Source organism: Vulpes lagopus, chromosome 10 (genome assembly GCF_018345385.1).
Source record: "Vulpes lagopus strain Blue_001 chromosome 10, ASM1834538v1, whole genome shotgun sequence".
Taxonomy (NCBI): Eukaryota; Metazoa; Chordata; class Mammalia; order Carnivora; family Canidae; genus Vulpes; species Vulpes lagopus.
In genome coordinates this window covers 28,180,923-28,207,192 of record NC_054833.1, presented here as the reverse complement: position 1 = coordinate 28,207,192, position 26,270 = coordinate 28,180,923, and the positions used below count along the sequence as shown (strand labels likewise).

Below are 26,270 nucleotides of genomic sequence, written 5' to 3'. Positions count from 1 at the left end.
GACTTGGAGCCCGAGGTGAGCCTTGTGGGAAGGGGCAGGTCGAGTAGCCCGTCGGCCCGCCGCCTGCTGCCCGCCACGCACCCTGGCATACACGCTCATACGCACCAGCGGGGTGGCATGCACGCTCATCAGTGCAGGACTTTCTTTGAGGCTCCTCTTCCACCTCTAATGACACGGGAAATACGGACAAGCGTAGACTTTACCACGAATTAGCCTTGTACCACTATTTTTTGCCAGCTCTGAAGTTCCTCCTTTGGAGAGCACCCTTCTCCACAACTCTGAAGGAATGGTGTTTGCATGTCCCTGGGCACCCTGTCACACTGTCCTGGAGGGGACGGGTCCTGAGCCTGGAGCGACGGCTGGTGCTCTTTTCTCTGTGGCAAACAGCTGTTAGGACCATGGGCATGAGGGTCCCTCTGCTTCGTGGAGACAGCCTGGCTCGGGGACAGCCACCCTCTCCCCATTCCCGCTCTGTGCAGGGCAAACCAAAGGGATGCAGAGAGGCAGGGTCCTGATGAGGACACCCGGCACCACGGCTCCAGGGGTGCCTGCAGCCAAGGGTTGCACCCTCTATTTTGTCAGCCGCTGAACCAATAAACTCACATTTTAAAAAGCTGGATTGACTTACTTGTATTTTTGCCACTTGCAATCCAAAAAGACCTGGTAATGCATTATTAATGGACTCTCTCATGTTCTGGGTGCCCTAGGGAAAATCAGCAGGAACGGGGGCTTGGCATTAGGTGAGATGAGGTCACGTACCTGACTCAGGGCAAGACCAGGCCAGGTGCTCTGGAGATCAGGCTAGAGTCCCACACGGGCTCTGAGTAGCCAGGGCCGTTCATGCCGAGCATGGGAACATCCCACCCACCCGCCCCCCCAACCGCAAGAGTAGTGAAGGAGGGGTTGATGAAATTGGTAGACTTCCTAATCTTAAATGATTCACTCTTTCTTTGGATTCTTATTGTGTCAAAGATTCATTTGGCAATTAATCTTGTACAGCCTTGTGACATCTTTCCCATTGTTGTCTAGAACCGTTATTTTAATCTTTTGTTGCTAATTAACTTTTTGCATGCTCCAGCCTTGTCTCCCTAACTAGAGGCAAATTCTCTGAGTGTGGAGACCTGTCTTGGCTATTTTTAACTGGCTAGCGAAGACCAAATTCCATACTGCATCTAATCACAGAAGAGACCTGGGAAGCAGGCTTTATATTCTCCTGCTACAGACAAGGAGAGTGACGCACGACAACCGCTATGTCAGAGCAGCTAGTAAGTGTCAGAACCAGGGTCTGTACCTGGAAGGTTCCAGTCCGGCCCACCCCACAGATCCTGGCACGCTGCCTGGCTCGGGCGATGCGCTCCATAAACACTGTTTGACTCGTATTCTTGACCATCAATGTTTTAAGATGTAAAATTAAAGTTTGATGAAGGTCAGTTTTCAAATTCAAGTTTTAGTTTCTCATAAATTGGTCTTAAGCTTCAGCAGCGAGACACAGCTGAGACCTAGAGAGCTTCATACCTGGGAGGCAAATATTGACCCGGGCACCTCTTGAGGGCGGCTGAGTTTGAAACTTGAAGCACTCCATGGTTTCAGATGGAATCGGAGGAGATGGGGCTCTGCTCAGAAGCCCCTGTGGGTGTGGGTAGTTCCCTTCGGGAGCCTAAGGCCGCGGGAGGAAGGTGCTTGGCCCCGAGGAAGAAGACCTGGGTGTGAAGGGAGCACTCACCGAGGCTCCTGGGGCTCCCGTGGCCTTCTCTACAGTGACCGTGAGATCACCTCCGAGACCAGCGTATTCCTTATAAACGTGACCCCCTCATTTTCCCTTTAAAACGTTGCTATGTCTTTATTAGAACTCGAAACAATAATTCAAGCATCAGTGAGCACCTACCGTGCGATATGCACTTATTATAAGAATCCTAATATAAGAGCAGGTAAGTTCAGGAACACGTATCAGTCCTCTGGCATACACGTCAGTCCTCTGCTCCAACCCCACCTGTCTTTTCACTACATTCAGAATGAAAGTAAACCACAGATGGTGCAGGCGAGCAGGCCAAGGCCTTGCTGCTCCCCACGTTCCCAGTGCATCTCCTTTACCTTCGCTTCGTGTAACAGCCAGTAAAACAGACTCCTTTTACCCAATGTTCGTGTGTGTCCTTCCAGTTAAAACTCGTTTACCTCCTGTCTTCCCTCACCCCTGCAACCAAACGTACTTTCTGAGTGTGTGGTATGCGCCAGTCATTGTGGCGCGTAGTAGGGCTGTTAATCTGCCCACCTGCCTGCTGTTCCCCCTCATTTCCTCCCAGAAAATGCCTCCTGCACCCAGGTCCCGGCTACTCGGTGTTCTGAGCGGCGGCCCGCTTGCCACTCCCTACCTGACGCGCAGCTCCTTGAGCTCCGGGACGGGGCTTTCAGGATCTCTGAGATCCCATCAGTACCCAGCACAGGAGCAGACGTGTTGAAGGGATCTGCAAGGCGTTCAGTACATTGGGCAAGACAAGCTGCACAGAGCAATCGCTAATCATGCGTCGGTATGCGGCCCACCTACCATGGGCGTGCACCCCTACAGTCAAGGGCCAGAGCTTGAGTTCTTGAGGAGGAGAGGAAACAGCCACCCGCAGTGGAGTGGCACATGAGCAAAGAACCACCTCTCTATGAACACACACACAAAAAAAAGCCAAAAAAAAAAAAAAAAAACCCAAAACCAAAACCAGAAAGCTCTGCATGTATCTCAAAGAATTATCAGTAGTTGGGCAAAGACCTAAATAGTTATTCCAGGTTGGGAAGGAAGTAGAAGAGTAAAAAGCCTCTCTGGGTCCTCTTGCAAACCCTACCTGAGAGTGAATTATAGACGTAGAAGGCAACCTAGAGCATGCACATGTTTATCTAGTTGCATCATTTAATCAGCCTGTCGGTTCATCCAATATCTAGCTCAGCTCCTCCTGCTGCTGTTAAAATCTCTCCTCCTTTTATTCAGTTCTCAGAGAAAATAGAGGACAGTTAATGATCCCACCCCTCACCCTGTACATTTCAGAACATGGTATAAAACAGCACTGGAGAAAGGCTTTTAATAATATATTTCAAATACGCAGATCCAAAGGTGATAATTCAAGTGCAGCTTTAAGGCTTTTCAAATACCTTATTCCATCTGCCTTGCTCTGATGGTTCCTATGAACACATTTTCATTTTCTAAATCTGGAATTAGTAGACTCTACTTGAAAAGAGATATTACAGTCAAACAATGTTCTCAATTCGAGGTGTAATTATTTTTTCCCCATTTTAAAAGCCTAACATAAAATGCGATGTGATTTTTTTTTAACTTTGCAAGGGACATCAACTTTTTTTTATGTTATTCTATTTTTTTTTTAGCCCCCTCTGAGCTTCCTACAACTTGGAGAACATTACAAATAGGAAGAGAAATACGGATAAGTCCAATTTCCAATTTGCAATAAAAAAAGTCCATTTATTATCTGACAGATACCCTCCTCTTGACTCCATCTGCTTCTTGCAGCCGAAACCTCTGCCACAGGACGTGTGCTTGCCTCTTCATTCGGGAGAGGGAAGATTCTGTGCCGATCCTTGCACCACTTCTTCCCTCTTCCCCATTCCTGTCCCATAACTGGGCCATGATAGGCTTCCTGTGTGTCTTTGAAGTGCCGCCCTAATGTATCTTGATGAATTAGAACTTTACTATTTTGAGCTTATTCCTGAATCAAAACTCTTCTGGATGCTACACTCAACCCTCAAACCTAAGTATACACTTGAACCTGCCTCAGATGAGATTGCACTTGGAGTCAGGCATCAAAAATGTTAGCACTGAGAGGCACATTCGAGGGCATCTGGTTCAAACCTATAATTTAACACAGGATGATCTTATGACCTAAGGAGGTTAAGTGACTGAATGAAGGTCGCGCTGCTGGTTAGCAGAGAGCTCCGCCTAACATCTAGTTGCTGCTTATATTTCTCTTTGACATTTTTATTCCATTTACCAACATTTTCCAAGCTGTGTTTTAAAAATAGCAATTCCCAGAAAGATGTTAATAGAAATTTTAAATGAAAAGAAAAAAAAAAGGTTCTGGGCTAAATAAACTTTAAAAATACCAGTTTGACCCAGTAGTTTATAAATTTACTTACCGATTTATTTATTACTGGGCTTCGTAGAAAATTTCAAATGTTCTCTTTTTTTTTTTTTGCAATCCCCCAAGAGAGGGATGGTATACACATTTTGCCCAACGTATTTGATCACAGGCCTTTCGAAAATTATTTTTGATAAGCATCTATTGCTACATCTCAGACAGTGGCAGAGAACAGTGTTGGGGAGATGCTCTCCTCTACCCCCCAATGCTGCCGGAGTAAGGCCAGCTTTGTCAGGGGCTCTTCCCCATACTTTATAGCTGAGTGATCTTGCGTGTGCGGATTCTACTCTAGGAACCTGAATTCCCATCTGTAAAATGGGAACTCCCCTATCTTACTAGATCGCTACATGGTACAGGGGAGTAAAATACATAAACTGTGATCATCACATTGGATCTGTGACCGTGCGCAAAGGTATCTACTATATAGCACAACGAAATGAATATATGAAAAAAATGTGTGTGAAGAGAAGATAAGAGTAAGAAAGAAAATACAAGTATACCGGAAGTCGGCCCAAAAATATATTTTAGAGTCTTACACACATGTGAACAGTGGGTGGCAAATTTGACTCTGTGCTATCAAGCTCAGAAAAGAGAAACACACTCTTACTATATTGACAAATGGTTGGTAAAGTAAAAGTGAACTCATTTCTCAGAAGAAATACAGCTTTTTTTTTTTTTCTTTTTCCCTCCAGTACTGAACCCATCAGAACACTCCATGGTCATCAACTCTTCAGAACACAGACTCCAAAGTCATGTAGACTCGGGCGTGAGCTCCCTCGGCCTCTTCCTCGGTGACATTAGTGAGATCTTCCATCCAGTGGGAAGATGCAAGTGCCCACGGATGGAGCCCCCCGCCCACCAAGTGGGACAATGTGTGCCATTGACAACACCGAGTGAAAGTCACAGCAGGCACTTTCCTCCACAACACCCTTCACAGGAAAACAACTTTTATCATCTGTTTCTTTTGCCCTTGGTCTGCAGTGAGTTAGGTAATAATATCAAAGAGGATTACAGTAAGAATAATTTGATAATAAGCTAAAACATGCTGTTGTCTTAATTTAATTCGACGAATGGATTCATTACACAACCTGGAGAAAGAACCCTTTCTGCAACTGAATTTCAATGGGAGTAGAACAGTAATTAAAAAAAAAAAAAAAAGACAAGGTAGGTTTACTGCCAAACACTAGTAGGCAGGTGGCTCTGTTACCAACACAGAGTGATCCAGATGCTTTAACCACCATTTGAGTGAAGGATAAGGTTGGAACTTTCAGAAAACAGGGATATTAGGTGTTTGGGTCCCTGTGTTTTAATATACAAAGCTGAGTGACTATAATTTTATCCCAGAAAGATTTCAAAGCAAGTTTTATCAATCATCCATCACAGCAATAAAAAACATCTCCAAAAATTCTCACAGAAGGCCAATCTTAAGTAATGTAGTTTCTGGGTGAACCTGCTGATGTACACTGATCGCCAAATGCATTCAAATGTAATAGAAGGATTGGACCCACTATCAAGAGTTGTTGGATGTAAGCCAATTAGATTTTAAAGGACAAGTGCCAAGAAAAAAAAAAAGGTGAACAGCTGATCTTGAGCCATTCTTTCTGATAATAGTACATGAACAGGACCTATTGCCTTGCTGTGATCATTGCTACCGTGTGACAAGCATAGATACACACGTAGCATCTGGAAATATGTCAAACAGGCATACGTTATGCCAAAAAAGGAATTCTGAGTACATTCTGAGCAACGAATATATTTTAACAACAGTGGTATTATCTCCCAAGGTGGTTTCTTTGAAGGCAAATTTACCTAATGAGACAAATAAGCTATATTTTTTGTAGGAAAAATGATAAGTATTTATCCCATGCTCCTTATTAATTATAAACTTCTTTAGGGCTAAGCATTAATTGTGTTAATTAATGAAGTCACTTAGTTGTTTGGAGATAGTGACTGAGCACAACCAGGTGATAGCAACATTCTCCGTGCTAAAGTTAAAGCAAAAGCCTTCTGACAAGTCTCTGACTCTAAGGGCACATAATCTAGTTGTGGGATTCACAGCTGAATTCATTAAGAAATGAGGAAGAACATGATTAAGCGTTTGATAAATGAAATAAACAATAAGGACTCACTGAAGTTCATACAAATAGGATATAATCGAACTAAAGCGGGGGCTTCAACCAAACCCTAAAAAAAGCCTGATGTGTTATGATTGGGTACAGACGCTGGATGGGGGTGGAGTGGGGTGGGGTGACTGAAGCAGAAGGAATAGTGTGTAGAAAGCTGTGACTGAGACCTAAAATTTGACATCTACTTTTCATGATTTAATAAAAAGATATTTATTGAGCACATGCCAAGGGCCAGACCTTGTTCTAAGGGTTGGGAATAAAATAATGAGCAGAAGTTGACGAGATCTCTATTCTTATGGAGCTTAACATTCTTTTTTCTTTTTCTTAAGATTTTATTTATTTATTCATGAGAGACACAGAGAGAGGCAGAGGGAGAAGCAGGCTCCCTGTGGGGAGCCCGATGCAGGACTGGATCCCAGGACCCCGGGGTCATGCCCTGAGCAGAAGGCAGAGGTTCAACCACTGAGCCACCCAGGCGTCCCCTGTGGAGCTTACATTCTAATGGGAAATACAATAGTCCTCAAAACAATCACCCATATAAATTGGCAAGAGCTCCCTCTTTGACTAAAATTTTATTGGATTTCTCTGCGATGTCTTCTTGACTAGGTCTCATCCCTGGCCCTCTCCTTGGCCTGCTGAGCCAGTTTGTCAAGAACTCCCTAACCTTGATATCTAATTTGCCTCTTCTTCCTCTAACCTTATACCTTCACCAAGTTCCTCGCAGTCATTTTCAATCTACTTGTTGGCCGCAATTCTCCACTCGTTCTGGTCAGAGGTGAGTTCGGTCCCCCCCCCCCCCCCCCCGCTCTGCTCTAATAGTATTGACCCTCACTGCAATCGTCTTAAAAGAAGTATTATTTGCTATTTCTAACAAATATCTGGTGTAATTTTTCTCTCCAGCAAAATGTAAAACTATAACCATGATCATCTTGTGAAGAAGAGATACCCAAGGCTGTGATACCATAGGAGGAGAACCAAGAAAGGACACACAGAGAAAATAAATATTCAATTGCATGTGGCGATGGGTTGTACTTAGGTTGGTGAGAAACTGTGGGAAGAGCACTGCAGTCAGAGGAAGCAGTGGAAGTATCGGTCCTGTGCTGAAGTCTGGAGAACCAGGAGAGAGACGGCGCTGGTGACAGCAAGGGAAGTGGTGGGCGGGTGGAAGCCATAAGCACCTCAGACTCGGTGTATCCAAATAGGAACTCAGTGTCTTTCTGCCCTAAATCTGGCCTCTCCTTTCCATTTGCTATTCTACGCATCCCTTGCATATAGGACCCACACCTCTCTCCTTTCTTCTCCATGGAGTTTGATGGGTCAACAGGCCTTATCACGTCTGCCTCACTACTATCTCTTCATCACTATTGCTCTTCATAGTTCAGATTACCATTGTATTACATGAGTTATGAGATTCTCCTAGGCCGCTCTGTGTGCTCCTCCCTACATCCTATCCTTTATACTCTCACTTTTTAAGTAACTTTGATTATATCGTTTTCCTCATTTAAATCCTTGAACGGAGCCCACCATCATCCAACCAGGTCACACCTCATAACAGGCATTTCAAAGGGTGCATTCTCCTGCTAAGATTCCTTCATGTCCACTGGGCCTAACTGGCCCTATACATAGCCCTAATAAACTGCCCTGAAGTTTCCAAAGACAGAAAGCTCACTTAGGTTTATGTACTTTCGTAAATGATGCTCATTTTGTTTGGGATATCATCACTCACAACACCTCCTTCCTGTCCAGGTGTTTGTGCTCCCATGTGTGCACATACACGCACACACCGTAGATTTTAGCATTCAGCTCACTTCCCACATAAATCATGACCCTCCCTACCTCCCCATGCACCTCCCCCCAAGTTAGGCACTCTTGTCTATACATTCATCGTTTTGCTTTTCTCTAATATAACTCTCAACACACAACTTTAACTAATTTGAGAATAGGGATTTAATGTTGCTATCTTTACATGCCCAGATTCTAAAATAATTATAATGGATAATCCTTAGCATTTCTCATTTGACAACAATCCTTTGCGCTCTGGGATGGACCTCAGATACACAGTTGTATGATCCTTGTGCCCAGGTGTGTACTATGTGAGTCTGCCAGCTAGCCCTGTTAACTGGTGCGGGGGTGGACATCTACAACCAGGTGGACAAAACCGAAACCTTCCCTGAAACTTTTGGACTGAGAACCACAGAGGATGGGAGTCAATCTTATCCTTTCCATGCAGAGGAGTTTAGTCTACAACATAAAATTTAAAAAGAAATCTACTTATAGGAAGGAGCAAAGGGAAGAGAAAGTGAGAGAGTGAAGGTGAGAGAGAGAGGAGAGAAGATGAATTATGGAAACCTCACTTGAATTCGTAATGTCCATTATCTCTGAGTCCTACCTCCACACTTTCCAAGCCCACAGTTTGCTTATCAGATATCTGGTGTTCTTCTAATAAATCCCATTATTTTCCTAAGATAGTTTGACTGGATTCTGTAACCTGCAACCAAAATCTTTGATGAATGCATAGTAACTGTAATGACTATAATTTATTAATCACCTGTTATGCATCCAGCACAACCTTCAGTAATTTACGGTTTGAATCCTATTTAATTTTCACAATGATCTATGAGATTGTTATTATTCTCAGGAAATGATGGGCCTGAATTCAAACACAATTCCATCTGTCTTAAAAACCAATAACAAGCAACTAGTATCCGTGCATTAAAAATAGCTTTTAAAAAAATACAGATTTACTGGAGTAGAGGGCTTATTTCCAGGAAAAGTGGCAGACCAATACTGACTAGGGTCTTTTATGCCAAAGTTAGGAATCTACACTTAACTTTCTTAACAACCACCATTAGAGTTCTTGAATGTGGTGGTCAAAGGACTCAATGAAAATGCTATCTTGCATTAACTTCACTAAGTTCAATTCACCTAAAAAAAATAGACAAATCTTAATTTTTCTCTTATAGGAAATATAAAATCAAGTCAAAGTCAAGAATAGAGTGAATAAATAAGTCCAGGGGCTACATTGGCCAGGTGATCTTCATTTCTGCAAGTTGTGATCTTCCGAGTGCTAGAAATTGGGAGTCCTTGTGTGTTTAGATATCAGCCTTATTTTAATAACATTATTCTACTTGCCTGGATCTGTGCTAAACTGTTTCTGAAAAAAAAAAAATATATAGGTGTGGCTATAATTACCTACCTGTTCTGAGAGAGATGAGAATAGCTGCTAATTAATTTGCCTTTGAGGCTTTTAGATCAAAGTTTCTTTAAACAGAGAAGTGGTTTTTGTTTCCATCTAGAAGGCTAGTTACAAGAGAACAGAAAGCACCCATGCAACAATGAATGCATTTGGTCAAAGTCTGTTCGTTTATAGGTCAGATTTACCAGACAAGGTTTAGGATGCTGAAAACTCCAGAAAAAAAAAATTTGTAAGGCTAGGGGCAAATGTTCAGACTTTACTTTCAAGTCTCCAACCCATGATAATTCCCTGAAAGAGCCCAAGGCAACCTCTACAAATCACTGTCCTTTGTTAGCTCTTTGCAATACTCCCCTTAGAATGACCTACAGCAGGTGACACAGGGCGTTATTAACGCTTCTACATGCTCAAGTCACTCAGAAGAACATTTTGAGTTTTCATCTTATTAGTAGACAATGATCTGCTACTTCTGTAAAGATGCAAGGGTCTGGATGAATGTTCAAATCACCAGAACTAAGGACGATTTCTTGTTTATTCAAGGAATAGCAGGAGAGAGCGAGACGGTACCAAATGACAACTTATTAGGGACTCAATGTCTGGAATGAACTATATGCTTACACATTAAAACACCTGCCTTAAAGTTCTCTTGAGATGCTGGAAATGAGTTAGCAGCAGCAGGGTCTTGAAGCATGTATCTAGCAGATGTTTGAGCCTGGGAAGGAGATTTCATGAAAACATGAATATAAAGAGAGTACTGGGATATAACATTAAATTTTCACCTTAGTGATGCTGGGCATTCAAATACCAGCAGCTCTGTGCAGATATTTCATCTGGTTGCTGGTATTTAGTACAAAGCTCAATTATGTATGCACCAACACCAATGCAGCCTGTCATATACTATATCTCCAAGGGAGAATCAACGTTGTTATTAGATATTGGAGATCTACACGTTACGGTTGTGTCAAAGTTCAACGTTGGGACACAGTCTATCTAGGTGTTCTATTGGTGCCAAGCAGTATCTCACTGTATCAATATATAATGAGCTGTATGCATTTCCTCATCTGGTGAGTAAGAGGTTTTCTAGCCATATATTCTCCTAAAACAACTCTCTTGGCCTGATTTGCTGAGGCTAAAGTGATTTTAATGTAAATGGTTTTTGTGCCTGCACATCTGTTTCTGGCCAGGGGAAATAGGACAGAAGAAAGACCATGGGACCTAAGAAGGCAAAGAGAAGGAGGGAGATAATCTCAGAACTGGCTCATGGGGAGGAATGAGAGGGAACCCATGATATTTATATTATTAATGTCTTGAAAATCACCTAATAATTAGTAGGCATTTTTAGGGCAAGAATAAGTGAACAGTTGTGTGGTGAAGGAAGGACTTAACAGCTTCAGAGCAGAATTCAGAAAGCTTATCTGTTTATGGATCTGACCCTTACTCTGAGTCTTCTAAGGTAGAGACAAGTTCACAGTTTACTTCCTAGATCCAAGTGAGAAGAGAAAATAAATGTATGTGGCATGGGAATGAAAAAGATTTAATTAGTAACTACTGATGCAGTGGCCTTGAGTCATAGTCACAAAGGCGAGCCCATTCCATCAAAGCTCAGAGAATTGTTCAGAGCACGAGAAAGCTCTGAAGTATGCATTATATGGAGAAGTACATGCCCCACGACGAAACCAACTTTGATTTTGAATATCCAAGGTGAACGCCTTCATGATGGAAAATCTGAAATCTCACTAAATGAGATAGGTGTATGAGCCATGAACTATGAAGCCGGAGTAAAGCCCAGGTGCCATATCAAGTTCTAAGCAGACAGCCAGCATCCCCTCTCTGGCTGTTAGAAGAGAGTTTGGTCAGTGGCTACTGGGGAAAGCATCCCTGTAAAATTGCCTTAATCATTGTCATGAACTTTCCATCCTAGATACAAAAATAAGGACATAACGCACATCATCACTATGTCTAAAATTAATAATAAAACCACAACACTACTTTATTCTAATAGTGATCTGAGGATTTCTATTTTGAGGTAGACATTTTTTGTTTATGCTTCTGTTTAGGCTAATATCAGGTAATTGTGAAACTATAGTTTTATGACCTATTCCACTTTGATCAAACTTTACACATCTATTGTTTTTCACACAGATTTCTCAAGAAAACGGAAGGTCTTTTGTTTATAGAAGGGAAAATGTGGTCAACAAAATCCACATTGTATTTTGAGATTGAGTCAAGAACACGTGTTTCCACATAAAAAATTGCACCCTATACGGGGAAACCTAAAGATCAATGGCCTTTGCAATGTTTGCATTCAATTTCCCCGACTTGCAGCAGACTTTGTGCGAGTGGGGATCAAAGGAGAAGAGCCAGGTAGGGAGGTGTGGATTAGAATAAAACAAAATGTGATGGGGAAAAATTACAAGATGAAAAAGCCTTTCATTCATACAATGGGACATAATTTTGTGGTAGATGTTTTTTAAGCTTGTATTGTATCACGCAGTGTTCCTTTGCAAGATTTCATGTGTTGTTGTGTTAAAATGAATTTCATTTTGTCCCAATCAATGAATCTCCCCACTTGCTATTACCTACAGCCTTCTCTAGCAGCCAGGGTTCTGGCTATCCTCCAGTAATAGGCTGGCATTAAAGTAAGTAAAGTTACTGGTGTCTGTCCAAATGTTCAATCGAGGTAGCTGGAAAATGTCACCTAGACCCAGATAATTTTTAAATTTCTTTTTCTCTTTTCTCTCTCTGTCTCTCTCTCTTTCTCTCTCCCCGTGCTCTGAAATTACCTCCAGTTTATTTGTCTGGCTAGAGGTTAATGGAACACTAATGATGTTAATGAGCCTTTCACAGTGCAAGTTTTTTCAAGAAAGAGATATAATAGCTGTTTTCCTTCCCTTTTAATCTTTTTCATCATTCAAGAGTTACAGGCTGAGACAATTAGCAACTTGTGCAGCTCTGTCTCCCTGCTCAGTCACAGCCCAGTGGGGCAAAAAGCAGGAGCCCATTAGATAGCTTCACATGTCCACAGGTGAGATCTTGTGGATGGATGCAACATGCTGCTTCTTGCCAGAAGGCATAAAGCTATTCAGGGAGAAAGGAGGGAAATTAGCAATCTGTTGATGAAGCTTTTCCATGGCAGGCTGGCAGCAGGAGCTGTCCAACGTACTGAAGAGTCATCATAAATTCTTTCCCTTTCCCTTCATTAGACAGAGGGCTGGGCCTGCCTGAGAGCCACAAACCTCAAGGAGCTCACAGTCTAGCTCACCAAAGCCTCTAAATGTTTAGTTGCTTAGTGTAAATGTATTCTAACCTCATAGGATCCTGGCAAAAGGGAGAAATGTTCATAAAACAAATTCTTTAGCAATACTCACCAATTTCTCGGGCATTTGTCCATTTGGTGGCAGTTTGGCATTCTCCCTCCCTATGCTTTGGAAAGTATACATCCTAGATACATATGGTAATTAAAATATGTTCTCATAATGCTGCTAAGATGGAAAAACATTGAAATTAAAACATGTCCAAGATTTGAACTAATCTTGATTCTGACTCAGCTGGTGTTAGGTTTTATTTCTGGTGAAAAGGGCCTATAAATGCCTTCAGCAAATGCTTCAAGAAAAAATTCAGAGCACTCAAGGGAGAGGGTTGAAGAATGTGACATTTCACTTTTCTTCAGATTGTTGATTTCTTTTGTATCTAAAAGTGGATTTTAATTAAATGAAACATGGTTCACAACCAAGCTATAGAGAAAAATATTAAAGACCCAAATCAAAATCAGGAACTGTGGGAATAATTTTCCTATAAAGGTCAACCTCAGTCAGAATTCAACCATTAATGCCAGCTAACCCAAGAGGTAATGTAAAGCAAAATATTAATAGGCCAAAACAATTTTGAACAAATTACATGCTATAGGTATATAATGGGTTGTTAGACACATTAAGAATTTTCTATGTGTCTTTAAACTTTATGGTTTAGAGATATGGCTTAGAGATATGGTTTAGGAAAAACAATCAAGGTTGCCTGTCCACCTACTACATGTGTTCAATCAACTTTGTGCTTCATGAGGTGGTAACTAAAAGTGAAATGTAGGACCTACAGCTAAAATATAGGGGGAAATGCATACGTGAAATCTTTAGGAAAGCAATTAACTATGTAACTGTGGTTCTGACTAAAAGCACAAATTTCAAGGCAGAGAGAAAGTTTTACTCAGACTAAACATAGATGCTGAGAGTTTCATTGACGAGGTCATGAAGGATAAGTAAGATTTGTGTAACTGAATGGTACAAAAAAGGGATTTCCAGGCTCAGGAAATGAAGAAAAGATGTGGATATGTATAATCATTGGTGATACATGCATGTCAGAGCCATTGTTTAGTGTCAGTGGGCAGATATATTGAAATGAGCAGAAACCAAGAGTAAGGAGATCTCCTGAGGGATAGCTGCCAAAATTCAGGAATAGATCTAAAATAGAGACGGAAACAATGTGAATGTTAAGACACATTCTGAATGAAAAGACTTGATGACAGATTTGATTTAGTAGAAGAAAAAGAAGAACGACTCAAAGAGGATTTGGAGCTTTTTTAGCCAGGGCAACTGGAATTATTGGGTCATAAATAGAAAAAGAATAGTTTTGTAGAAAAATCATGCCCAGTGGCACTATTTTCAAATAACAATATTTTATCTAGATCCAACATGGCTCTTGCTAAACTGAGCTATTTTAATGTTTTAAATTCCTCATTTTCTCAAACCGTTGCTCCACTTGCTAAATAGCACATGTACCCTCTTACACCAGTTTAACGATAGTTTTACCAATTTACATCAGACAAAAAAAACTCACTGGTGAAAAAGAAGTTTTGTGCACTGTGTAGCGGGGTATCTTTACCGACATTTGCTCATACTGTCTTTTTGAGGCTGCAGGTTTCTGGAAGACAAGCATTGTACCCATTTTGCAAAATCTGCCATAGTCTGTAGAGCACCATGCAGATACATAAATGCAGACTTTCTGCAAGAAATGATGATGGCAACTAGAAATAGTCTCAAAGAATTTATCAAATGCTTTAGATGGTAAAATCAGAGCTAAAGCTTTTATGCACATCACATCCTTGTTTTCTAAAGAAATAACGAACCCCCCAGCAGTGTAAGGAACTACATAATTGTGTATATGGGGCTGCAGTGCTTATAGCAATGTGCTCCATCCAGATGGCAAATGGGATGATGGTAAAGCCAGGATGAGGAAGCAACTAATGATACTTCAAATAGCAAACCGCAAAGCAAATGTAAGCACAAATGACATATCCAGGACCAGACAATGGAGCACATGTCAAAGTCAGCTGCTTGGGATGGGGGAGGAGGAGACAAAAATAAAAAGTAAATATACACTACATAAACATAAATACAAATGCATGATACTACTTCAAAAGCACTCTGTGGTTTTCGGATCGGTCATTGTTCCCCACCCTTGCTTCCAAGCCTCCTTTGGCCTAACCTCACTCAACACGAAAGAGACTATCAACCACCTACTGCACTAGAGGAAGAGATGGGCTCTTTATCAAATTGCCCCACAGAGAAGACTCTCCCCAAAACAGATACCTTTAACTCAGGTAATGAAATCGTCGGTGATATATTCCAGTCCTAGGCATCCGGCATCCGCCTTTTGGAAATGGTGGGAAACAAGGCCAAGGGTCTGTAGGTAAATATTGCCTGGATCAAGATTGAAAACTCTCTCTGACATCAAGAGATGTTTCCTCCGGTCAAGAGGAGGCGTGCAAAGGGCATCCACCCCATGGTAAAATTGTGGCCACTTTTGGTGTGGCACACAAATGACCCTATAGCTACATAGGAATGCCGACGTATGTATAAGTTATTAACCAGAATTTGCAAGGATTGAAGACTTCTGCTTGCGTTTTTATTAGACGGTGGGTATCTGCATTTAAAGCTGTTGCTCTCTGATAAGAGGGAGGGAGGGAGCCTTTCAAAATTGCCCAGATGGATGCTGAGATAATACTTTTGAAAAAGACAAAATGCCCTCCCTGATTTATAGACCCATTGCTGTCCTTGTCAGTGCCTCTGGAACTCCCGATACAGGCTGTAAGAAGAAACTTCTCATCACAAATGAATACTTCTGGCTCCAACCTATTTATCCAGACAACCTGTCAGCCTAACAGAACCAGATTTTTTTGTTGACACGGACAAGACAGCAATACAATAACGAGAACTTCTTTTCTTCGTCGTTTTTGTTCACCTTTCCCTCTTCATAGTCACAGATGCTTTGTCTTAATGGTAATAAAGAGCCTCGGTGACTCAGTTTCCAGTTCCCTGTTATCACGTCTTTCACTGACTGCTTATTTACGACTGACTGCCACGAGGTGCTTTCAGGAAAAGATGCCATTATAGCAGAATGATGCTCTCTTGACACTGAAGATTGGAATCTACACAAATGTTCTGTAACAACTCATTTTAATGTTTGCCTACTTGTCTTAATTTATTTTTTATTTCTGATTCTCAATGTACTTGAGACAGAGGGAGGTTTGCTTCAGCTCAGGGAGACATGCCACAAATCTAGCTGAGACCACAGATGGTGTGGGTTGGGTTGACTACCTCTTTTTCAGGCTTGGAGTGGCTATTGGTATGCAGCACACAACCCCACATGCTCATCAAGATTGTTAAAGGAAAGGGTTCAGGACTCACAAAGCACAGCAGCCAAATTATTCTTGTTTATAGCAGGAGAGGGTTCACTTTAGATCAAGACAGGAGTATATTAACAAAGAAATAAGCCTTGAAAAGTACTTTTTTTTTTTCCTTTTAATTTCAGAGTAAAGGCTGGCATACATTTGCTGATCAGTGTCAAGGTATATTTTCAGATTGGGCCAAGAGACAAATTTGCTCTGAATTAGAATGCAACTCTATTTCTAGACTCAGTCCTTAGAAAGTTGTTGGTCTTCTAAGTGGCCATATATTACTAAGTTATAGAATTAAAGGTACACAGACAGTTGGCTACCTATTTACTGGGTGGAGCTATTGTTAGATCTCTGGTTTAAGAAGACATATTAAAAATTGAGTCCTTTCTAATAGAATTACAGTCAACAATTCATTATATTTCAAGGAAGAAAAATCCTTGTAGCCTACTATCAATGCACAAAACCCCCTCTACTCTACTATGTATAGGGAGTTAAAATGTTCTGCACTAGAGCTTTCCAGTAGAGTAACTGGGGTTTTTTGTTTGTTTTTGTTTTTTAGAGAAAGAGCATATAACCTGGGGTGGGGGACTCAGTGGAGGGGGCTGGAGCAGAGGGAGAGAGAGAGAGAATCTCAAGCAAGTTCCATGCTCAGCACAGAGCCCAACATGGGGCTCAATTTCACAACCCTGAGATCATGACCTGAACCAAAATTGAGAGTCAGACTCTTAACTGGCTGAGCCAGCCAGGCACCCCAATCCAGTGGGGTAAAATGGAAATGTTGGTGTTATAGCAAAGAAGTCACTTTATACATATGACTGGCTCTTCCATAATGAGCCTATACTGAGCGTCTGCCTGCTTTCCTCTAATTACCGTCTTCTATGTATTGAATACAAATGTACCCACTTCACTAGATTTTAAGTCCATTGAGACAAAGAGCAAATTTAATTAATCTCCATATTCTCTTGTTATCAAAGGCAGCACTTTGCAAGCTATAGGTGATCAAAAATATGTGTTAAGTACACAACGAAACACATTCCACTAAATATACCAGATGGGGAAAGTTTCACTGAGTGTTTCCTACATGTGTATCTTTGCATGCAGGAAGTCTCGTGGTTTTACTGCGTTAGGCCCTTTTCAAGCTTCCAGGCCTCAGGAAGACTCACATCCAAGCCGACTGCTTTAGAAAGCTGCAACTTGCCTGCTCTTTTCTCTGACTTCTGGTTGCTCTTCCTATCTTCTATCTGGGTTAATTGGTTTTCTTTAGCTCACAAAATTTCCCTTCTGTGTTCTCTAGTCAAATCCTTATCACTCACCTTTGAGCCCCTAAAGAGTGCTCTTTGTTAGTACAACTGGTAAATTGACCTTGGCATTGCCCCAAAACTTATCCGTGACTTTGCCCCACCAGGAAGCACTGTTGAACGCTAGATGATCAGATCCCAAGAGAGATGAATCATTGTGTTTGAAAATGGGAAAGTAAGTTAGAATTTATCTCATCCAATCCAATTTTGCAACTGAAGAAAGTGAAACAGAAATAGAAAGCAAATAGAATGCATGGAACTTAACCTCAGGAAGCCTGTGGCCCAGTGGTTCTCAACCAAGGGTGTTTTTGCCCTCCACAGAGCATGTGGCAATGTCTGGAGATACCTCTGATTGGCACAACTTGGGCAGGAGGTACTGCTGCCCTCTAGTAAGTAGAGGCTGGAGAGGCAAAACATTCTGTAGTGCACAGGATAGCCCACACATGTAAAGAATTATTAGGTCCAAAAAGTCAATAGTTCAAAGGTGGAAAAATCCTGTTCTAGTCTATTAAGGTACAGAAGGCCCACAGACAAGGATACAATGAAAAAGGTACAATTTACATTTTGGGTTCTGGAGTACATTCTCCCCAAAGCAGGAACTTCAAGATAATGGGTGTCCTACGTGGTGAAGGTTATGTGACTCTGCTTAAATAGTAATGAGTCAATGTGATACCAAAAAACCTCATATTCATCAGGTCCAGAAAAGACATGGCCTCCGGAGTCTTGTCTCAGCCTGGTGTTCCCACAGCATGAGTTTTGTGCATTGTTAGTTCACTCGGGTCCTGAATAAGTAGCAGATGTGGCAGGTCTTTGTGAGTGATCTTACATTTGCTTTGAGACCATGAACTGAGTTCCCATATCAGGGAAGGAAGTATAGTGTTTGGTGTCTTAAAACGGGTTTCAACCTAAAAGTCAAGGGGTGTGGCTCTTCAGCTCTGCTGTAGGGTTTTGTTTGTTTGTTTGTTTGTTTTACATTACCTAGAGCAACCTATGTCTTCTGTATTCTAGGATTCAGGTTCCTCTTCATCTGCTCCATGTGATGGTGACCTTGTACTTCAAGGGTAGAAGTTTCCAGCTCCGATAATCTATAGGACTAGTTTTCCTCTCCCAACACCTCTCTCTTACCTCTGAGAGCCAGATGGAAAGTAAGCTGTGTAACAGCATTCCCCTTTACGAACTGGGAACTAGCAGCAGTACTAAGTGAAGAGGGCAGAGGTGGTGTGGAACACAGAAACCAACTGGGGAAAATCTGGTGCAGTGGTTGAGATCATGGACTCTGCAGTCATATTAGGACAGCGTTTTGACTCTTGCCATTTATTATTAACTCTACGCTCTCAAGCTGTTATTTAACTTTTCTACATCCCAGTTCCCTCATGTATGAGATGGGAATAATAATAATAATAACAACACCAACTCACATGGTTCTTGGTAGGAAAATCTGATATATATGCAAAAAGTGTTTAAGACAACCCCACCTGGGGCACCTGGGTGACTCAGTAGGTTAAGTGTCTGCCTTTGGCTCAGGTTGTGATCTCAGGGTCCTGAGACTGAGCCCCTCATCAGGCTCCCTGCTTCGCAAGGAGTCTGCTTCTCTCTCTCCCTCTGCCCCTCCCCCTGTGACTTCTCTCTCTCTTTCCCTCTCTCTCAAATAAATAAGTAAAATATTAAAAAAAAAAAGAAAAAGAAAAAGATAAAAAAGACAGCCCCCAGTAAGGAGCTAAGTAAATGAGACCAGCCATTGTGATTTGGTTTCTGAGTCAACGTTTAGGAATATTATTTTCCTCCTCTAAGTCAGTCTGATATGTGCAAAAAAGAGTACGCTGAACATGGTTTTGGGTAACATATTTAATTCCATGTGAGGAAGGAAAAAACACACAAATGTATAATCCCAGCAGAAGACTCTTGGGCCATTAATATAATAGTAAAAAGCAAATCCTTTACTGGCGCTAGCTGGTTCCTCTGTCTATTCTGGTTGCATATGTCCCTTCATGGTGATGTATATGGAAGCTCGAGTGTTCCTGAGCAAATAGTGATCCCTTTCTTTTGCTTATGGCTGGGGAGAGAGGCTTTCCAAGGTCATACTCCCTCTGCCCCCATCGTCCATGAGCTCGCTGGGTGCGCTCCTCACTGCTAGTTGGTGCAAGCCTTCTTGGATACCAGCTCTGTTGACGGCCTTATTGGTTTCAAAGCTCCGTGACACAGTCAATGCACTATTTAACACCCAGGAGGGATGTGTTTCACTTGGTTGATTCTTTCATCATCTCTGCCCATCTGGAGCCCCCTTTAAACTCATGGAGCACCACCTGTCTAGGCAAACAATGAACTTGGGTGACTTTTCTTTCCTAAGCGGGCAGGGCTCCCACAAAACACAGTTAGTGCCAGGAAAGGTTTTTTTTTTTTTTTTCGTTTCTTTCTTTCTTTCTTTCTTTCTTTTTTCTTTTTGGAAGGAGGCTGGGGGATGAGCTGATCCTTCATAGTTGATATTGGTCCTATCATTGCCTAGGGAATTACATTGATATTTGATTAGATTCCCACCTGTGATTGACACCTGCTAATAACCTGCAAGATGGGTAGAGGATGCTTATATTGTCAGCCAGAGTTATCTATGACTTTATTTTTCATCAGCTTTGTCACTCAAGGGCAGCAGTGAAGGATATTATTTTTTTTCTTAAGATGTTGTTATAGATCTACAGACACTGGACTGGGGAAATTGTCCTGTACACCCACCTTCATGCTGGTTCTTAGGAAATATATTGCCAAGCTTGCGCATAATATTCAAATAATGCATTTATGCACTTTCATTACCGTGGTTTTGATATGGTGATAGACAGCTTGGTGACAAACCTATTTATTCCTTATATTAATCCTGAGAGTATGGGTTCATCCAAGTCTTTTTTTTTTTTAATTAGACTTTGTACTTTATAAGAATTTTGAATAGGACTCAGACTTTTTGAAGTTCAAGTTTATTTACTTTTGGTCAAAAGAGGAAAATAAGTTGTTAAAAGAAACAACGTATCTTGGAAGTCCTAGTCAAATATAAATACATAAAAATGAATGTCGATCTTAAAAATCAGTTACTGTGATATTGAGTATATAACAGAAAGTTAAGAAGTAATTAATAAAAAGTACAACTAGATTAATCTTGTTTTTTTCCCATATCAGAATATCTTCAAACAATTTTCTGGACATGGGTAAAAAGAGCTGCCCTTTACATTTTTTATTTTTTCAGAAGAAAAAAATGACATTGGATTTTTTTTTAGAATGATAAGTGTCTTAATAGTAGACCTGAGATGACAGGTATTTGCCTCATATTTTTTGGATAGGTCCATGTCCCCAGGTTTAGCAAGTCTTGGCTGAGGGAGAGATAAATTGCATCTTTCTCTTCAGTAGCATCCTACCCGCATCCCTGTCTGTGAAACAGAGTCCTGCCACCATCAGGAGAAGTGTAAGGATCTCTGTGAGCCTGGGGCAAGCCAGTGAAAGGACACTTAGGAGCTCATTTATTACACAAGATTCAAGAAGAGATGGTCACCCTCCTGCCCTTTGGGGGATGTCACTAGGTCTGCTCAGCCAGCAGCCTCTGAAGGAAGACGCTGAGACGTATGTTCTCCCTCGCTCCACCCAGATCTGGGCAGTTCCTGGTATTTATAATTCCCACCTGTGATGGATCTGCAATTGCAGTATATATGTTCCCCTTCCACCTTCTAGCTCTCCCAGCTAACTTGAAAATACACCAAATGTATTTTTAAATGCCTTATCGAAAGTTCGATGACAGTGGTGAGTCTGCTCCCTGTCACCATGTGGAAACAAAGGCTTTTCTACTCTATATGCTCAGAGCTAAACTGCATGTGTATAAAACAATTATTTTTCCAGCTCTTTCCCTTTGCTTTATCTTGTTATCTGTTTTGCCATTTTTCCATGGTTTGGTTTTGTCTTTTTGAATTACTCTTTAAGGGGAATGGAGATTTTTCAGAAATGCAATTCATTAAAACAAAACAAAACAAAACATTTCCAAATCAGTCAAAGTGGTCGCTCTCCCTTTTATTTGCCTAGAGCACGGTTTCAGACCTGAGGATCTTGAAACTTGAACAAGAGAGGGAGCAACAAGGAAGAAGAAGAGAAAAATACCAGAATTGCTTTCATTCTTATACTAGTTTCATGCATGGAGAGAAGTATTCAATTCTTTCCAAACCATTAAGGGATATGTACGTCAGATTTTATCATACCCAGGAAACTAATGCTTAGAGGTCACACAGAGCCAGACAGACATACACCTAGATTTTCTGATTCAAAGTCCACTGCTCTTTTCACAGTAGAATGGAAACATAGCTCAAGAAGAAGCAGGAAACTTGACGCTGAAGCCAAATGCTGGCAAGAGCTAACTGATTTCCTGTTCTGTGAAAGGATAAGGCATTTTTACTAATGACTAAGGCCTGAAGAATAAACCAGTCCTAAAGAAATTTTAGGATTTTTCTTAGTTGCCCCTCCATAGATAAGGAAGCCTTTATGCCTCTCTCCCCAAGAGCGTGAAGAAGGCAGCTCATTTTTATTATCCAGTTCAGTGCTCTGACTTCTGAGCTTCAAGCACAAATTGGATTCTTTCCTCATTAGCATAAAACTAAACGCATTGTCCCTACTGAAAGACTCATTTTTATAAAAACCAGGGTGAGCATTTAGACCAAATTTTGATCTTTGTGGGATTGTGGACCATGTTTGGGAAGAGGCCATGATACACACCAGTGTCTATATAAGCTTCTGTCCGTCTTCATCAGAAATGGGACATAAGCATAAGATTTTTAAAAAAGAATTCCTGATATTTACCGTTGTTGAAGGATTTCCCCCTGCCTTATCATCTTGTTCACAAAAGGCTTATGTGACAGACTTACCGTGCTTATGCACACAGTGACACCACCAGCACCAACCAAGCCCCTGAGCCGCTTTCTCAGTGTATGTGTCTACCTAGGAGGGGCCCAGGATGAACTCTGAGCGTCTCCCAGCACGCTCCTCTCACTATCTTCCCAGCCTCCGGAAGTGCTAATAGCATCTTTCCAGTTGCAAAGGCCAAAACCTTGTGGTCATTCAGACAACTTTTCTTTTCACATCCCATTCCCTATCCTGCCAAATACTGCAAGCTCCACCTTCAAGACCCAGACCCCTATCATCACGTTAGCTTCACTGCTAGCATCCCGGACCAAACCCTGGTCTCCCGTTCCCCTCTTCCATCACCTTGAAGCCTGTTCTTTACCCACAGCCAGAGAGATATCTTAGAGGTCTAAGCCAGAGCATGTTCAAAACTTGCAACAGTTCCTCATTTAATTCTCGGTAATACATGGTCTTCCTTATCACTACCTAGTGCCTGTCTTTTTATCAGACGCCAAATCCGCAAAGACAGAAAATTATATCTATTTCTATTTCTTTCGCTACTGTACCTCCATGGCAAGGAATCAAACTGCAAAAAAAAAAAAAAAAAAAAAAGGTGCTAAGTAAACACTTGTTGGATGAAGAATAAGGAGGCCGACTTAAGAGCCTCAAAGCCTCGATTGGGAGTTGCAGAGAGAGTGGTGGTTAGGGGTCAAGGATGCTTAAGGTGTTTTATTGTACGTTAAAAAGACACTCCCTCCCTTTTCATGTTTTCTTAAAACCGAATGAAACTTGAAATTGCTTTCAGTTCTACTTTTTTTCTGTCGGTATTCTATGCCTTTGACTTGACACTCTTCAAAGGCTAGATCGTGTGGGGGCCCAGTTAAATTCGGTTTACAAATTATTTGTATATGGCCGAGTGGGAGGTTGAAGAACATAATAGCACAAGCTGACGCTGACATTTGCCTGCATACCAGTCACTTCCTTGTTTGCAGCTCTTCAGTCTACACTCCAGTTCTGAGGCCCCCCGACGTGGGTCCTTACTGTACTGACACTATTCACAAAGGGTGAATTGGTCTACGCACATGGAAGCACATTGTCGGCCAGGTTACAGGGCTGGGAGGGCGGGTGCACGCTTGCCTGCCTTGCAGCAGGGCCTGCAAATTATTTTTCTAAGTGTATGTTTATATAATTTTGAATTTAGAGAAAAAAAATCACAAAATCTCTCATATATGTTTGCCCCGATTCACCAGTTGAGATTTTGCCTAATTTTCTTTAGTATTTGTGCTCACATGTTTGCTTTCTTACATTTTTATTGACAATAGACCATACATTTGAGCCATCACGCCCATTTGTCCCTGAAATACTTGTGTTTATTTCTTAAAATTCAGAATGTTCTTTACATAACCTTAGCATAAGTTTCAAAATCAGGGAATTTGAGCATTAACACAGTTCTATATCTAATGCATCATTTATACACAAATTTTAATCCGTGTTCTCAGTTTTCTCTCCTCCTGGTCCAGAAGCCAGTCTGAAAAGATGCGTAACATCCAACTGTCCAGTGTCTGTAATCTGCTGTGGTCTGGAACCGTTCTGCAAACTTTCCTTCTTTCAAACCTTCGCAGTTTTGAACATGCTGGCCAGGAAACTTTTGGAATTGTCCCGAATGTATGTGTGCTGCATATTTTCTCATTTTAGATCCCGGTTATATATTTTTGACAGGAACACACAGAAGTAATAGCATTTTCTTCTTAATGCCTCTCATTATGAAGCTATGTGAGACAGGTCCGACTCCTTCCTGGTAATAACGTTCTGATTACTTGGTGAGGGTTGTGTCTGGCAGGCTTCTATTATGTCGGATGAGTGTTCTTTTTCCTAAATTATAAGTAAATTATAAGTAATTCTGGGAGGATGCTTTAAAACTATATCCGTATCTTGTTCCTCATCAAACTTTCATCTGCTAGTTTTAGTACCACTGTTGATTACTACCTGTATCAATTATTTCTGTGGATGTTGCAAATGGTGCTGTTCTAATTTCTTCTTTTATTCTGCATGATGAGTTGGAATTATACTGCCAGAAAGAGAGTTCTCATTCATTCACTCATGCATTCATGCACTCATTCCTCTATTTAAATCCATACAGATTCTTTGATTCTGTTTTATCCAGTGGATTAAAATCTTTTATTTATGTTATAATCTGGTAAACACCATTTGGGGGTTTGTTCTGTTTTGGGTTTTTTGCTCCAATAGCCTCTTGTGTCCTTTTAAATGTTCCAATTGTTCTTTGAGCATTTCTTTATGTTGTGGTCCATGAAAATGTTCTAGACTCATTTTGTAGAACCTTTTCCTCAGCCCTGGATCCATCCACAACAGCAAGGAGTTTAGACCACTCCTGAGTAGACTGTATAGATTTTTTCCCACCTCATATATCTCATTAACTTAAAAGTTTTAGAGTTTTGGCTACTTTTAAAAAGAGCCTGTGATGAATCAGAGCTTTCACTGATCTTTATCATTAACCATGGTCCTACAGGATTCCTACAGACTTTTGAAAGACAATTATTGACTGTTGGGATCTCAAGGACCAAAGAGAATTGGCCCTATCACAGATGGCTGGCCCTGTCTTTCTCTCTCCCTGTTTTTTCCTTTCTTTCTTTCTTTCTTTCTTTCTTTCTTTCTTTCTTTCTTTCTTCTTTCTTTCTTCTTTCTTTCTTTCTTTCTTTCTTTCTTTCTTTCTTCTTTCTTTCTTTCTTTCTTTCTTTCTCTTTCTTCTTTCTTTCTTTCTTTCTTTCTTTCTTTCTTTCTTTCTTTCTTTCTTTTCTTTCTTTCTTTTCTTTCTTTCTTCTTTCTTTCTTTTTCTCCTTCTAAAAATTAGAGCATAGCCTGCTTCTGATCTAAGCAATTTCTCTAGCTTAGTATCCCATTGCAGCTGCTCATCACCTCTCTTTTTATGTTTTTCCTTTTTCCTCCCCTCTCCCTCTATGACTCCCTTTCTCCTTCCATTTCTTCCTCCCTGCCTCCCTTCCTCCCTACACCTATTTCTAACACAGATTGCTTTTTGATGATATGCTCACATGAGAAGTTGTTTAACCAGATAATTGTTCAGGTGAGAACCTAATTTTATACCTAGTTTATTGGCATTTACCTTGTCTTGGGGCTCACTCAGAGTGACCAGTCTGATAATCACTTTCAAAGTAAAAAGCGACTATTATCAACTGCAGAAGATAAAAATGAAAGTAAGGCACAACTGCAATGGAAGATGAAGCTGGAGAAATCACGTAGATCACAAGCAGACTATGCTCTAACGCCTGAGTGATTGCAATAATAGCAATACCAATGGATTGTAAGAGCATCACTGGAACATTCTCCAGGACCTTCTCAAGTCAAGTCTTCAGTAATATGCAAACAGGTATTTCCAGGACAGAATTGGTGCTAAGACCCCCTGTCCTTGGAGAACTGGAGGTGGAGGGATCATCAAATAACAGCCTTTGTTTTCTACTCAAGCCTATAAGGGCACATGGTTTCTCCAGCAGGTAAAAACAGTCCTCAGGAGAAAACAAAAACCAAAAACCAAGACATGTCACAGTGTGAGTCCCAACTCCCCTGTTAACTAGCTGTAACGCATCAAAATCCTGAACTACACTAACTGCCTTTGAATATGTCTCTCTACATGGTGGTGAGGCATCTGTCTCCATAGATTAGATGCTTCATTCTTTGGGGCACTACATCTGACATACCTGTGACATGTCTATGTCCTGGGCTGTGCTCACAACATCAAAGCTGTCGGGAGGCCTTTCTGAAGGAAAGTTTATCCTTTCAGAGCTCGGGGCCCAGTGCTGGACTAATGACATTTAATTTGCTTAATAGCGAGAGTAATAAACTAGAGTGTTTATCAGCATCAGGGGTAGCTTTCCTTTCATGACGTTTACCCAATGGCCCTGATTAAAGTGGACAGGGAACTGGAAAGGAGATTGAAAGGGTTTCCCTTTATATCAT

At 41.2% G+C, this 26,270-nt stretch overlaps 1 protein-coding gene across 1 annotated transcript in view; it reads right to left on the bottom strand.

Moving 5' to 3' along the window:
• OPCML (opioid binding protein/cell adhesion molecule like) overlaps window positions 1-26,270 on the bottom strand; it is a 1,019,356-nt gene that overhangs the window by 613,470 nt on the left and 379,616 nt on the right. The gene's annotated exons all lie outside the window — the stretch shown is intronic.